Here is a 15746-nt window from a genome sequence, read left to right as displayed (position 1 = left end):
AAACCACGTCTACGAGCATAGCATATCAATATAAGCAACGCGTCGAAGTAACTCCCAAGGGTTTGAATGTAACAAGGCAATAGGTTCTACCTCATCAACTACTTCCCAACCCACATGTTATTGGCATCCTAATCATGCAATGTTCGAGGATTGGAACTAATGCATCAAAACTGGGTGATAAAGGGGTATGTGTTGGAAATATGCCCTAGAGGCAATAATAAAATGATTATTATTATATTTCCTTGTTCATGATAATTGTCTATTGTTCATGCTATAATTGTGTTATCCGGAAATCATAATACATGTGTGAATACATAGACCATAACATGTCCCTAGTGAGCCTCTAGTTAACTAGCTCGTTGATCAATAGATAGTCACGGTTTCCTGACTATGGACATTGGATGTCATTGATAACGGGATCACATCATTAGGAGAATGATGTGATGGACAAGACCCAATCCTAAGCATAGCACAAGATCATGTAGTTCGTTTGCTAGAGATTTTCCAATGTCAAGTATCATTTCCTTAGACCATGAGATCGGTAACTCCCGGATGCCGTAGGAGTGCTTTGGGTGTACCAAATGTCACAACGTAACTGGGTGACTATAAAGGTATACTACAGGTATCCCTGAAAGTATCTGTTGGGTTGACACGGATCGAGACTGGGATTTGTCACTCCGTATGACGGAGAGGTATCTCTGGGCCCACTCGGTAATGCATCATCATAATGAGCTCAATGTGACCAAATGTTTGGTCACGGGATCATGCATTACGGTACGAGTAAAGTGACTTGCCGGTAACGAGATTGAACGAGGTATTGGGATACCGACGATCGAATCTCGGGCAAGTAACATACCGATTGACAAAGGGAATTGAATACGGGATTGATTGAATCCTTGACATCGTGGTTCATCCGATGAGATCATCGAGGAGCATGTGGGAGCCAACATGGGTATCCAGATCCCGCTGTTGGTTATTGACCGGAGAGTCATCTCGGTCATGTCTGCGTGTATCCCGAACCCATAGGGTCTACACACTTAAGGTTCGGTGACGCTAGGGTTGTAGGGACATTAGTATGCAGTAACCCGAAAGTTGTTCGGAGTCCCGGATGAGATCCCGGACATCACGAGGAGTTCCGGAATGGTCCAGAGGTGAAGATTTATATATAGGAAGTCCAGTTTCGGCCATCGGGAAAGTTTCGGGGGTAATCGGTATTGTACCGGGACCACCGGAAGGGTCCCGGGGGTCCACCGGGTGGGGCCACCTATCCCGGAGGGCCCCATGGGCTGAAGTGGGAGGGGAACCAGCCCCTAGTGGGCTGGTGCGCCCCTCATGGGCCTGCCCCTGCGCCTAGGGTTGGAAACCCTAGGGGTGGGGGGGCGCCCCACTTGACTTGGGGGGCAAGCCCCCCTTGGCCGGCGCCCCCTTGGAGATTGGATCTCCTAGGGCCGGCGCCCCCCTAGGGGCCCTATATATAGTGGGGGGGGGAGGGATGGCAGCCGCACCAAGTCACTGGCGCCTCCCTCTCCCCACGTAACACCTCTCTCTCTCGTTGGAGCTTGGCGAAGCCCTGCCGAGATCACCGCTGCTTCCACCACCACGTCGTCGTGCTGCTGGATCTCCATCAACCTCTCCTTCCCCTTGCTGGATCAAGAAGGAGGAGACGTCTTCCCTAACCGTACGTGTGTTGAACGCGGAGGTGCCGTCCGTTCGGCGCTCGGTCATCGGTGATTTGGATCACGACGAGTACGACTCCATCAACCCCGTTCTCTTGAACACTTCCGCTCGCGATCTACAAGGGTATGTAGATGCACTCTGTCGTGGTTCTAAGTCTGACAGTAATGTAGGGGGTTAGGTATGGAGAGGCAAGATCTTAGCTATGGAGTAGTTGTAAGCACACGAGGTTTACGAGTTCAGGCCCTTCTCGGAGGAAGTAATAGCCCTACGTCTCGGAGCCCAGAGGCGGTCGACTGGATTATGTGTGTATGAATTACAGAGGTGCAAACCCTTTACACTGAGGAGGGGGGTGGCTTATATAGAGTTCATCGGACCCCTCCGACCCTCAGTTATGCAGGGTTTTAAATACATTAAGGTCGGGCGTTACTGGTAACGCCCCTAATAAAGTGCTATGATGACCATAAAAGCTACTTAATGACCGGCCGTTAGCGTGCGGAGTGACTTTAGGTCTCCTGGCCGTCAAGTGGTTGGATCTTGGTCGAGTGATTGCTTCTTGGTCGAGTGTCTTCGAGTCTATCGAGTGGAACACCTCCAAGTCGATTGAAAGGTGATTTCTTCTAGAGATGTCCTTGGGTAGGGCAGTTGGGACAGGTCCATGACCCTACCCTAGGTACATAGCTTCATCATTAGCCCCCGAATGGATCGAGGTTTGAGTGGGGAAGGAGTTGAGAACTTCTCTGAATCATTTTTCATGCCATGAGCATATCTTGTTTCGGATCAATGAACCTGAGTGATGACAGCAACTTCCTTTTCAGTCGCCTTGATCCATTCTTAGTTTTTGTCGAGTGAGTTTCTTTACTTGAAAAGCTCCGAGTGACGGTGTGGAGGAGATCTTTCGTCTGAAAAGTTGTTCTGCTGCCCGCAGATTTCGCGGGATTCAAATTTTGGGAAGCGCGTGGGACGGGGGAGGCCGCAGTAATCGGATAGGATAGGGCGGAGCCGCCTCGATCTCCGTGCCACCTTTTTCGCCATGTATCGCATGCGTGATTGTTACGGGATTTGACAGGACCGTCTGGGCCTACCAGTCAGCCACTCGGAAGCGACCTCATATAAGGCATCGGACCGGGGTTTCTTGAACAGTGCATTCTCATTTCCTCTTCTCCTCTTCAGGCTTCTTCGTCGCGCTCGCTCTCGCCCCAGCGCCGCCGCCCCGTACGCGTCTCGCCGATGATGATAGGGAAGGAGAATACGGCGGCTCTGGAGCGGGCAAAGAAGGTGACGACAAAGGCGAAGGGGAAGGCGACCAGTCGGGGTGGATCTTCCTCGCGAGCCGGCCTGCCGAAGGGCTGGATCCAGGGCGACTGGATCCGCTCGGCGATCCGCCAAGAAGACCTCGACGACCTAGCCGACGGAGGGCTGATCCCCCATGGATCGGTGCGGCTTCCGGGGAAGGAATCCGAGCCACAACCTCGGGAGGGTGAGCGCGTTCTCCTTGCCACCCACGTCGACTGTGGATTTTCCTTGCCTCCTCACCCTTTCTTTCGGGGATTTTTGAATTTCTTTGGGGCGCAACTCCACCACTTCAATCCCAACACAATCGTGTATCTTGCTGCTTTCGTGTCTTTGTGCGAGAATTTCTCGGGTTGTCGGCCTCACTGGGGTCTTTTCAAGCACATTTTCACCTGTCGTTCTCAGACGGTGAAAAAGGCCAATCCGAGTGACGAGAGAACACAAGTGATTCAGATGTGCAGGGGTCTTGGTGTTCAGATGAGAGGGAAAAGTTCCTTTCCAGCCATGATTCTTCCCGACTCGGTTCGCGGATGGCAGTCGACCTGGTTTTATTGCAAAGACCAGCCGACGCCAGGGCAGTCGACTGGCCTCCCTCCTTTTACCATGGACCGAGTGAGGAAACCCTCCTCTTTGAAGGTGCTCCCGGAGGAGAAGGCGCAAGTTAGGGTGCTGGTCGAACGAGTGGTCCAGCTTATCCGTGACGGGGTCACCGGTATGGATCTCTTGGAGGTTTTCCTTCGGCGGCGCATCCAGCCTCTTCAAGCCCGAGACCATCCGATGTGGATGTATTCGGGTCTTGATGACACCACTCGGATTCACCCGGAGGAGGTCGATGACGACACACTAGAGAAGTGGCTGTCGGGCATCACCGAAAACAAGGACAACCCCAGGGGAGCCAGGAGAGTTCCTCCATTCGACCAGTCCCATGAACCAGAAAAGGTTTGATTCTGAGCTTTTGATTGTAATCTGAATTCACTCGCGCAGCTGTCTATACTGCGTTGACTGACTTTATTCTTCCTGCTTTCTTTCAGGCCCTTATCGAAATGTATTCAATGCCCAACGGAGAGCAAGAGCAAGACCTGGAAGGAGAGGCGAGCGGCGGCGATAGTGGCGAATGGTATTCTGACGGCGAAGGGGACGAAGAAAGTGACGACCCAAGTGACGAAGAAGAAGTCGAGTCGCCTCCTCGCAGGGAGAGGCGATCCAAGCTTGACCAAGAACGACCGAGTGCCCGTGAAAAGGCGATTACTCAGGCTGGTCAGTCTTCAAAGCGTCCTCGGACCTCTTCACCAACCCCAACTGAAAAAGCGTCAAAGCATCCCAAAGTTGCAGAGCAGAAGCCTCGGAAGGCGTTGCCGAAGATTAAGATTGACATCCCCGTCGCTTCTGCGTGAGTGTCTCCCTTTGTATTCACTTGACGCCCCGTGCTGTTTGTTTTTTCTTGATTTAACCAGATGAACTTTGGAACTGGCAGCGTTGCTACTTCCGGGATCTCAGCTTACAGGGACGAGGATGAGGTGATGGAGGATGCGGTCACTTCCAATCTGGGTATGATTTCTGACATTCTGTCTTTATTTGGTCGACTCAACTGCAACGTGTACCATTGGGTGATGTGATTTTGGCGATTGATCTTTGAACAGCTCCTACCATTATTGACCTCCCCGATGATGATGATGAAGAGCCTGAGAGGCCTTTGACGAGGAAAAATAGGCAAGCTCCTGCAAGCAAGGTGCCACAGTCGATGCCGAGGGCGGAACCAGTCGTTCAGGACACCGGTGATGCCAATCGGGGTTCTGTTACCTTCGCCGTACCATTGTCGAGTGCCTTGCCTTCTTCGTCGACTGCTCAGGCCCCTGCCGACCCACCTTCAGTTTTTGCGACCCATCATGTCCTAGAGGACGAAGTGAATGCTGCTAAGGAAGCCATACGCCTGGCGGGCATTATGATGGAGAAGATGAAGACGGTGCGGGACGCCAGTCAGGCCGCCTACGACGCCAGCTCGGCTCTCCAAATCAACGTTCAGGTTAGTTGGTCACTGCTTGTTCTGTTAGGATATGCTATCTGAAGACTCTCTTTCCAAAAATCTTTGCATCTGTACACCCGCTGGGTGCGTCGATTGAATTTTTGAACTAGTGGGGGCACGCTGAGTGCACCCACTGGGTGTAGTCCCCGAGACTATGGTGGACTGCTGGCAGTCGACTGTAGTCTTTGTATTTTGATTCTTTTGCTCGATCTGGTCTGGCCGCGTCGAGTGTAAACCGAACCGGTAGTTTGTCTCTTCTACTCGGTCTGGGCGAGTGGGATCAGAACCGGTGGGGGCACGCCAAGTGCACCCACTGGGTGTAGTCCCCGAGACCGCGGTCGACTACTCGCAGTCGACTGTGGTCTGAGTTCTATGGTCTGAGTTCTTCTTTCTCTCTTTTTTACTCCCTGCACTCAACTCCGATGGGACGATCGAGTGGGATCAAAACCGGTGGGGGCACGCAAAGTGCACCCACTGGGCGTAGTCCCCGAGACTATGGTGGACTGCGGGCAGTCGACCGTAGTCTTAGTATTTATTGTCTTTGTCATTTTTCGCTGTAAAATAACTTCTCCTCCCTGATTGCAGAAATCTTGTGATCTTGGAGCTCGCTTTGCTGACTTGGAGAAACAGCAGATCCAACTAAACCTTGACTTGGAATTGGCCAAGACAGAGCTACAAAAGGCCAAGGACGACGCCAATGGTAAGACGAGCTTGTCGACTGGTTTGTCTTAGGCTTGAGTACCCTTCTGCTCTTTCTGAATCAAGCACCATTTCTTTGCAGAAAAACTGAGAGAAGCTCTGGCGAAGAAGGATCAGGATTTGGCTGCTGCTCAAAAGGAAGCTGACGACAGAACCGCTCTGGCTGAACAGAAAGTGACTTCAGTCGGCCAATTGGAAGAAGAGAACACCAAGATGAAATCTGCTCTGAACAAAGCCAACAAGGAGTGCACGCGCTTGAAGAAGGACAATCTCAACCTATACGAGAAGATGGAAGGCATCGCTCGCAGGAGGGACGATCTGGAGAGTTATCTGAGGAGCCTTGCCAAGAAGTTGTTCATCAAGCTTGAAGGTATACATTTTTTTTGTTCTATCGACTCAGCATACGAAAACTGACTTATCCTTGGATTGTGAATGCAGAGTTTTGCTAGAACTTCGAGGAGGAGACTGGGCGGATTGAACCAGGTTTGGACCCCATCAACTCTCCCGTGAAAGACGACACTGCCATGAATCTGCTCCGACTGGAATCCCGCATCGACGGTGTTGTGGACTACTTGGCTCGACTGAAGGTCGCCACGTCATGGATTGAGACGGCACTTTGGCCGGGGGCCACGCTCCAGAATGATCTTGAGTCCCTGATCACTCGACTTAACGAGATCCCTAGTCGAGTGCAAGAGTGGAAGAAATCTTCTGCCCTGTGTGGTGCTAATGTGGCTCTGTCTTTGGTTCGTCTCCACTGCAAGGAGGTGCGACAAGATAAGCTGGCAGCAATCAAGGTCGCCAACACCCAGAGGCATGACTTCCGATCTTTTATGGAGACTTTTATTGCTGCAGCCACCCGGATCACCGACGGCGTCGACCTGGACGAGTTCGTCGAGCCTGCCAGTCCTCCTCCTGCGGAGTGAACAAACTTTTATGCCCCACCTTAAATTTGCCTCGGAATGCCGAGTGGTTTTTGTAACCGTTAAACTCTTTCGGGCTGAATGCCCGAGCACTTCGATCTGTGGTCTGGACCCTTTAGGATTTTATCTGAACTTGGTTTATCGTTGAATATCTTCATGAATTCTCCGTCGAGTGGAACTCGTTCTTCACTCGAGACAACTTTTTGTATTCGCGGCGCAGCTCCGAAGGAGAAGGTAGCAGTCGACCTGCATCTCGTCGTCCTTGCGGAGTAGGATGGAGCGCATGTTGTATTTGTGGCGAAGCTCCCAAGGAGAAGGTGGCAGTCGAGCTGCACCTCATCGTCCTTGCGGAGTAGGATGGAGCGCACGTTGTATTTGTGGCGAAGCTCCCAAGGAGAAGGTGGCAGTCGACCTGCACCTCGTCGTCCTTGCGGAGTAGGATGGAGCGCACGTTGTATTTGTGGTGAAGCTCCCAAGGAGAAGGTGGTAGTCAAGATACACCTCGTCGTCCTTGCGGAGTAGGATGGAGCGCACGTTGTATTTGTGGCGAAGCTCCCAAGGAGAAGGTGGCAGTCGACCTACACCTCGTCGTCCTTGCGGGGTAGGATGGAGCACATGTTGTATTTGTGGCGAAGCTCCCAAGGAGAAGGTGGCAGTCGACCTGCACCTCGTCGTCCTTGCGGAGTAGGATGTGTTTCGTACTTAGGCGAGTACTGGACTGCAGCTAAGCCTCCGAGTGGGGTCGCTCTCCACTTGGTAGGATTTTTCAAACTTAGGCGAGTACTGGACTGCAGCTGAGCCCCCGAGTGGGAGGGTCGCTCTCCACTCGGTAGGATTTTTCAAACTTAGGCGAGTACTGGACTGCAGCTAAGCCCCCGAGTGGGAGGGTCACTCTCCACTCGGTAGGATTTTTCAAACTTAGGCGAGTACTGGACTGCAGCTAAGCCCCCGAGTGGGAGGGTCGCTCTCCACTCGGTAGGATTTTTCAAACTTAGGCGAGTACTGGACTACAGCTAAGCCCCCGAGTGGGAGGGTTGCTCTCCACTCGGTAGGATTTTTCAAACTTAGGCGAGTACTGGACTGCAGCTAAGCCCCCGAGTGGGAGGGTCGCTCTCCACTCGGTAGGATTTTTCAAACTTAGGCGAGTACTGGACTACAGCTAAGCCCCCGAGTGGGAGGGTTGCTCTCCACTCGGTAGGATTTTTCAAACTTAGGCGAGTACTGGACTGCAGCTAAGCCCCCGAGTGGGAGGGTCTCCCTCCACTCGGTAGGATTTTTCAAACTTAGGCGAGTTCTGGACTGCAGCTAAGCCCCCGAGTGAGAGGCTGGCTCACCACTCGGTAGGATTTTCAAATACTTAGGCGAGTACTGGACTGCAGCTAAGCCCCCGAGTGAGAGGCTGGCTCACCACTCGGTAGGATTTTCAAATACTTAGGCGAGTACTGGACTGTAGCTAAGCCCCCGAGTGAGAGGCTGGCTCACTACTCAGCAGGATTTCCAAATACTTAGGCGAGTACTGGACTGCAGCTAAGCCCCCGAGTGAGAGGCTGGCTCGCCCCTCAGTAGGATTTTCAAATACTTAGGCGAGTACTAGACTACAGCTAAGCCCCCGAGTAGGAGGCTGACTCACCACTCGGTAGGATTTTCAAACACTTAGGCGAAACGGGTTCGCAGCTAAGCCCCCGAGTGGGAGGCTGGCTCACCACTCGGTAGGAAATTATTTTACAAACTTAGGCGAAACGGATTCACAGCTAAGCCACCCACTGGGGGATTTCTCACGCAAACAAAAACGATAACAATCACTAGGAAAATTACAACGCTCTTGTCTTTAATAAATAAACTACAGGAGTTTTTCTTATTACATCTCATCCGAGTGAGAATTCAAGTATAAAAGGGGCGGAGCAGCTCCGCATTCCAGGCTCGTGGCTCATCAATCTGGCGATCGACATTATAAAGGTGATACGCTCCATTGTGGAGGACTCTGGTGACTATGAAGGGACCTTCCCAAGTAGCCAAGTAGGAGCGAGTTTGTGTGGTTTCTGCTGATCCACTCGAAGGACCAAGTCTCCTTCTTGGAAGGCTCGACTCTTCACATTTCTGGCATGGAATCGACGCAAGTCTTGCTGATAGATGGTCGATCGGATCATGGCCATTTCTCTTTCTTCTTCCAGGAGGTCGACTGCGTCCTACCGGGCTTGTTCTGCTTCATCTTCAGAGTAGAGCTCGACTCGAGGTGCATTGTGAAGCAGGTCACTCGGCAAAACTGCTTCGGCTCCATAGACCAGAAAGAATGGGGTTCTTCCAGTCGATCGGTTCGGGGTTGTCCTCAATCCCCAAATAACTGATGGAAGCTCGTCGACCCATGCACCTGCCGCATGCTTGAGATCGCGCATCAGTCGGGGTTTCAGTCCTTTGAGAATTAAGCCATTTGATCTTTCCACTTGTCCATTCGACTGGGGTGAGCGACTGAAGCGTAGTCGACTCGTGTGCCTTGAGAGGCGCAAAAGGCTCTGAATTTGTCAGAATCGAAGTTTGACCCATTGTCAGTGATGATGCTGTGTGGAACTCCATATCTGAATATCAACTCTCTGATGAAACTGATAGCGGTGCAAGCATCAAGATTCTTGATAGGCTTAGCTTCGATCCATTTGGTGAACTTGTCGACTGACACTAGCACATGAGTGAAACCGCTTCTGCCTGTTCTCAGTGGTCCAACCATGTCCAGTCCCCAAACAGCGAAGGGCCAGAGGAGTGGAATGGTTTTCAGGGCTGACGCGGGTTTGTGCGACATATTGGAGTAAAACTAACATCCTTCACATTTGTCGACTATCTCTTTCGCCATTTCATTCGCCCGCGGCCAGTAGAATCCCGCTCGGTATGCTTTAGCCACAATGGTCCGAGAGGACGCATGATGACCACAGGTCCCCGAGTGGATATCATCAAGGATTATCTGACCTTCTTCTGGTGTTATACACTTCTGACTGACTCCAGTCGCACTTTCTCTATACAACTGTCTCTTTATGACTGCAAAGGCCTTGGATCGACGGACGATCTGTCGAGCCTCTTCTTCGTCTTCTGGGAGTTCTTTCCTTAGGATGTACGCGATGTACGGTACCGTCCAGTCGGGAGTGATGACCAAAACTTCCATGATCAGGTCGACCACAGCTGGAACTTCAACTTCAATCGGATCCGTGGCACTTTTTGGTTGCGGGGCTTCTTCAGTGAAGGGATCCTCCTGAACTGATGGTGTGTGGATGTGTTCCAAAAACACATTGCTGGGGATGGCTTCTCTTTTGGAACCTATTTTCGCCAAATCATCAACTGCTTGATTTTTCAGTCGGGGTATGTGATGAAGTTCTAACCCCTCGAATTTCTTCTCCAGCTTTCTCACTGCATTGCAATAACCAGTCATGGATGGACTTCTGACGTCCCACTCCTTCATCACTTGATTAACCACCAAATCTGAGTCACCATAGACCATGAGGCGACGGACGCCGAGTGAAATGGCCATGCGCAACCCATATAAAAGTGCTTCATATTCTACTTCGTTATTGGAGGAATCAAAGTGGATTTGAAGAACATATCTGAGCTTATCTCCTCGGGGGGAGACCAATACTACCCTGGCACCGGAACCATTCAGCATTTTGGAACCGTTGAAGAACATGGTCCAAAGCTCCGAGTAAACCTGAGTCGGCAATTGTTGTTCAATCCACTCGGCAACGAAATCTGCTATTGCTTGGGACTTGATAGCTTTCTTTGCCTCAAACTTGATATCTAGAGGAAGGAGTTCAATCGCCCATTTTGCCACTCGACCAGTTGCATCTCTGTTGTGCAGAATCTCTGACAATGGAGCATTGCTGACGACTGTAATGGAATGGTCAGAGAAGTAATGTGCAACCTTCTTCGTGGCCATATAAATCCCATATACAAGCTTCTGATAATGAGGATATCTTTGCTTCGATGGGGTCAAGACTTCAGAAATATAATATACTGGGCGCTGAACTTTGAAGGCTTTTCCTTCTTCTTCCCGCTCGACTGTAAGTATTGTACTGACGACTTGTCCCGTGGCTGCGATGTAAAGCAGCAAAGGCTCTTTGCTGATCGGGGCAGCAAGCACCGGCTGGGTGGAGAGTAGAGCTTTGAGCTCTGCAAATGCTGCATCATCTTCAGGAGTCCACTCGAACTTGTCTGACTTCTTCATCAATCGGTAAAGAGGCATTGCCTTTTCACCGAGATGAGAGATGAATCGACTTAAAGCGGCCAAGCAACCAGTAAGCTTCAGGACGTCGTGCACTCGCACAGGACTTTTCATTCGGAGTATAGTACCGACTTTTCTGGATTGGCGTCGATTCCCCGTTCGGAAACGAGAAAACCGAGTAACTTTCCGCCAGGAACTCCGAATGTGCACTTTGATGGATTAAGCTTGATATCATACCTCCTGAGGTTGACGAAGGTTTCAGCAAGGTTAGTCAGTAGGTCGGAACCTTTCTGTGACTTGACCACAATATCATCCATGTATGCTTCCACATTCCGACTGATTTGAGTGAGCAAACACTTCTGAATCATCCTCATGAATGTGGCTCCGGCATTCTTGAGGCCGAACGGCATGGTAACATAATAGAAGCACCCGAATGGAGTGATGAAAGCTGTTTTGATCTCGTCAGGTCCATACAGACGGATCTGATGGTACCCGGAATAGGCGTCTAAAAAAGACAGTCGCTCACATCCCGCAGTCGAGTCGACTATCTGGTCGATGCGGGGGAGAGGAAAATGATCTTTCGGGCAGGCCCGATTGATATGTTTAAAGTCAATGCACATGAGAAGTGACTTGTCCTTCTTGGGGACCATGACAATGTTGGCGAGCCACTTGGAGTGGTAGATCTCTCAGATGAACTCCGCTGCTAAGAGCCGAGCCACCTCCTCACCAATAGCCTTTCTCTTCTGTACGGCGAACCATCGGAGATGTTCTTTGGCAGGTTTTACTTTTGAGTCGACTCGTAGGCGGTGCTCAGCCAGCCCCCTGGGAACACCCGGCATGTCAGAAGGCTTCCATGCGAAAATGTCCCAGTTCTCACGGAGGAACTGGATGAGCGCTTCTTCCTATTTGGAGTCGAGTGTTGTTGAGATATGAGTCGGAGCAGCACTGGGATCGGTCGGGTGAATGTGAGTCAGCTTCGTTTTGCCAGACGACTGAAAAGCTGATTCTGTAGCGGGCTTCTTGGCTCGCAACAAATCACTCGGGTCTGCAGTCTTCTGGTATTCCTGCAGCTCCACCACTGCCATCTGAGCATCAGCGATCTTTGAACCTTTTTGAAAACACTCTTCTGCTTTCTTCCGATTGCCCGTAACAGTGATCACACCTTTGGGACCAGGCATCTTCAATTTGAGATACACATAACATGGTCGAGCCATGAAGCGTGCATAAGCCGGCCTGCCCAATATAGCGTGATAAGCACTCTGGAAATCCACAACCTCGAACGTCAACTTTTCTTTGCGGTAATTCTTGGAATCACCGAAAACCACATCAAGAGCAACTTGGCTGAGCGACTCAGCCTTCTTCCCAGGAATGATTCCATGGAAACTCATGTTGCTGGTACTGAGTCTGGACATCGGAATGCCCATCCCTTTCAGCATCTCAGCATATAGTATGTTTAAACCACTGCCACCGTCCATCAAGACTTTGGTCAGTCGAGTGCCTTCAACAACTGGGTCGACCACCAAAGCTTGCCTCTCAGGGGTGGCCATGTGCGTTGGGTGATCGGACTGGTCGAATGTGATGGCAGTCTGAGACCACTTCAGATAACTGGGTGTCGCCGGAGCAACCATATTCACCTCACGGTTGATAACTTTCAGTCGACTTTTGCTTTCAACATCAGCAAAAATCATCAAGGTGGAATTGACCTGAGGTATCCATCATCACTGTCTTCCTTGTCCTCAACTTTGCCCGACTCCTTTTCCTTATCTTTGGGCTGTTTGCCCTGGAACTGCTAGATCAAGAGCCGACACTGTCGAGTGGTATGTTTCGGGAAAATGGACTTACCCTCTTCATCTTTCTTGGTGTGGATGTGACATGGCAAATCCAACACATCATTTCCGTCTTGGTCTTTAACTTTCTTGGGGTTCCAAGGCCCTTTGGGTTTCCCCTTAAACTTTCCTTGAGTCACAGCCAAGGCCTCCCCAGGAGCAGCTGGCTCGGCTTTCCGCTTCTGTTTCCGATTGGAATTTCCTCCTCCGGTTTCTTGGGCGACTGACTTGTGTTTGCCACTCCGGAGTCGATCCTCATCTTCACCATTAGCGTACTTGGTGGCAATCTCCATCATCTGATTCAGAGACATGTCTCCGGTTCGACCGAATTTCAGATTCAGTTCTCTGTACTTGACGCCTTCTTTGAAGGCACAGACTGCTTGGTGATCAGGTACATTCTCTACCGTGTGATGTAACGTGATCCATCTCTGGATGTAATCCCTCAAAGTTTCATTCGGCTTCTGCACGCAAGACCGCAGTTCCGTCAGCCCTGCCGGTCGCTTGCATGTTCCTTCAAACATGGTGACAAACACTCGGGCGAGATCTTCCCAAGTGTAAATGCTGCTGGGTGCTAACTGATTCAGCCACGCTCTGGCCGAACCCTCCAACATGAGAGGCAGGTGCTTCCTGGCCACTTCATCATTGCCACCGACAATCTGGACAGACACTCGGTAGTCTTCAAGCCAAGTATCGGGCTTGGACTCACTAGTGAACTTACTGACTCCAGTCGCCAACCTGAAGTTGGGAGGAATCACAGTGGCCCTGATGGCTCTACTAAAGCACTCTGGCCCCGAAACATGTACTCTGCTGCTGGTAGATGCATCTCTGTCGTGACCTTCTCGGTGAGCTCTGTTCCTGTCGACCAAACCTTGAACGAGAATGGATCTCGCATCAAAGCCTGGTTCCCTGGGGTCGACTGGAAACCTTCGCCCAACACTATGAGGGCGCCTGTCATCCTACTGTCGAGGCACATACGATCCACTCCTCAGGGGAGGGGTGGGCACTCGACGTCGATCGTCACGATCGAATCGGTGATCATACTGCTCACGGTTCCCGTACTGATCACGCCGGTCCCCACGTCCCTCACGCCTCGGGGGCGATCTTGGGCTATGAGCCGACTGGACTGTATCTGCAACAATGGATCTGCTATGAATCCTGTTCCGCGACTGAGAAACAGCAGAATTCTGGTCTCCTGCTGCCCGGAGTAATGCTCTGATCTGCATCAAGCCTCTGCCAGCCTCTGACTGGGAAGGCTGAATCGACTCTGCTATACGGGCTGCAGCTGCTAAATTCTGAATCGGAGTTCGATATACCTGCAGGGGCGGAAAGAGCTGACGTCGACTGGATTCTGGGACCCGTTGTCGCGCACGCTCGTCGAGTGCTCGCTGGAGGTTCTCCAGTCGAGTGCGCTCAGCCAAGTTTGCCAGGCGTGCGTCCTCCAAGGCACGAGCCTCGGGGGTTTCTCCAATGATAGGAGTGTGAAGTGCATCCATGTTCCCCCGACGAAGTTCTTCTCTCTGCAGTGATGTGAGAGGCTCGGGGAGATATTCCTCATGGGGACGCGACGGGTCGCCTCCACCTGCGCCTCCGTCGGTGCGGGGAAAACCGGGAGAACTGGGCAGTCCATCGACCATCAGAACCTCCGCTGCCGGATCACTGCTGTCGCACTCGGATGCGGTCTCTGTGGAGCCAGTCGACAGGTCGAACAGGACGTAGAGGGATTCGTCGGGCTCGATCGCCGCGACTTGAGGGGTGGCCGACTGGCGTGCCACCACATGTCTCACCCACCGCCGAAGTCTCGACCGACCGGAGCGCTTGCGCCAACGGGAAACAAGGAGGGAGGACAACAGAGGAGCCGACCGATAATGGGTCGACGGTTGCCGCAAGAGGACGCCGTGGACGCACGCGCGAAAGTGCGTTGCCCCGCGGACAGGGAGTGCGTCCACGTCGAGCGGAGCCTCCTGAAGCCAAGCGGAGTCGTCGGCGATGAACGTGAGCGCGCCGAGACGGATCTCGCGGCCCTCCACCAAAACTCCGCTAGAAACCATGATGATTTGGATCGGAAAAGATCGCAACTCCTCCAACAAATCGCTAAAACACCTGCCCCACGGTGGGCACCAACTATCGTGGTTCTAAGTCTGACAGTAATGCAGGGGGGTAGGTATGGAGAGGCAAGATCTTAGCTATGGAGTAGTTGTAAGCACATGAGGTTTACGAGTTCAGGCCCTTCTCGGAGGAAGTAATAGCCCTACGTCTCGGAGCCCGGAGGAGGTCGACTGGATTATGCGTGTATGAATTACAGGGGTACCAACCCTTTACACTGAGGAGGGGGGTGGCTTATATAGAGTTCGCCGGACCCCTCCGGCCCTCAGTTATGCAGGGTTTTAAATACATTAAGGTCGGGCGTTACTGGTAACGCCCCTAATAAAGTGCTATGATGACCATAAAAGCTACTTAATGACCGACCGTTAGCGTGCGGAGTGACTTTAGGTCTCCTGGCCGTCGAGTGGTTGGATCTTGGTCGAGTGATTGCTTCTTGGTCGAGTGTCTTCGAGTCTGTCGAGTGGAACACCTCCAAGTCGATTGAAAGGTGATTTCTTCTAGAGATGTCCTTGGGTAGGGCAGTTGGGACAGGTCCATGACCCTACCCAAGGTACATAGCTTCATCACACTCCCCTCTCCCTCGTTGCTAGATGACTCCATAGATTGATCTTGGTGATGCATAGAAAATTTTCAAATTCTGCTACGTTCCCCAAAAGTGGCATCATGAGCTAGGTCTATGCGTAGTTTCTATGCACGAGTAGAACACAAGTTGTTGTGGGCGTTGATTTTGTCAATTTACTTGCCGTTACTAGTCTTATCTTGATTCGGTGGCATCATGGGATGAAGAGGCCCGGACCGACCTTACACGTACGCTTACGTGAGACTGGTTCCACCGACTGACATGCACTAGTTGCATAAGGTGGCTAGCGGGTGTCTGTCTCTCCCACTTTAGTTAGATCGGATTCGATGAAAAGGGTCCTTTTGAAGGGTAAATAGAAATTGGCATATCACGTTGTGGTTTTGGCGTAGGTAAAAACGTTCCTGCTAGAAACCTATAGCAGCCACGTAAA

The sequence above is a fragment of the Triticum urartu genome, chromosome 6, assembly GCF_003073215.2.
Source record: "Triticum urartu cultivar G1812 chromosome 6, Tu2.1, whole genome shotgun sequence".
Classification (NCBI taxonomy): Eukaryota; Viridiplantae; Streptophyta; class Magnoliopsida; order Poales; family Poaceae; genus Triticum; species Triticum urartu.
Note: the sequence above shows the minus strand (reverse complement) of the source record.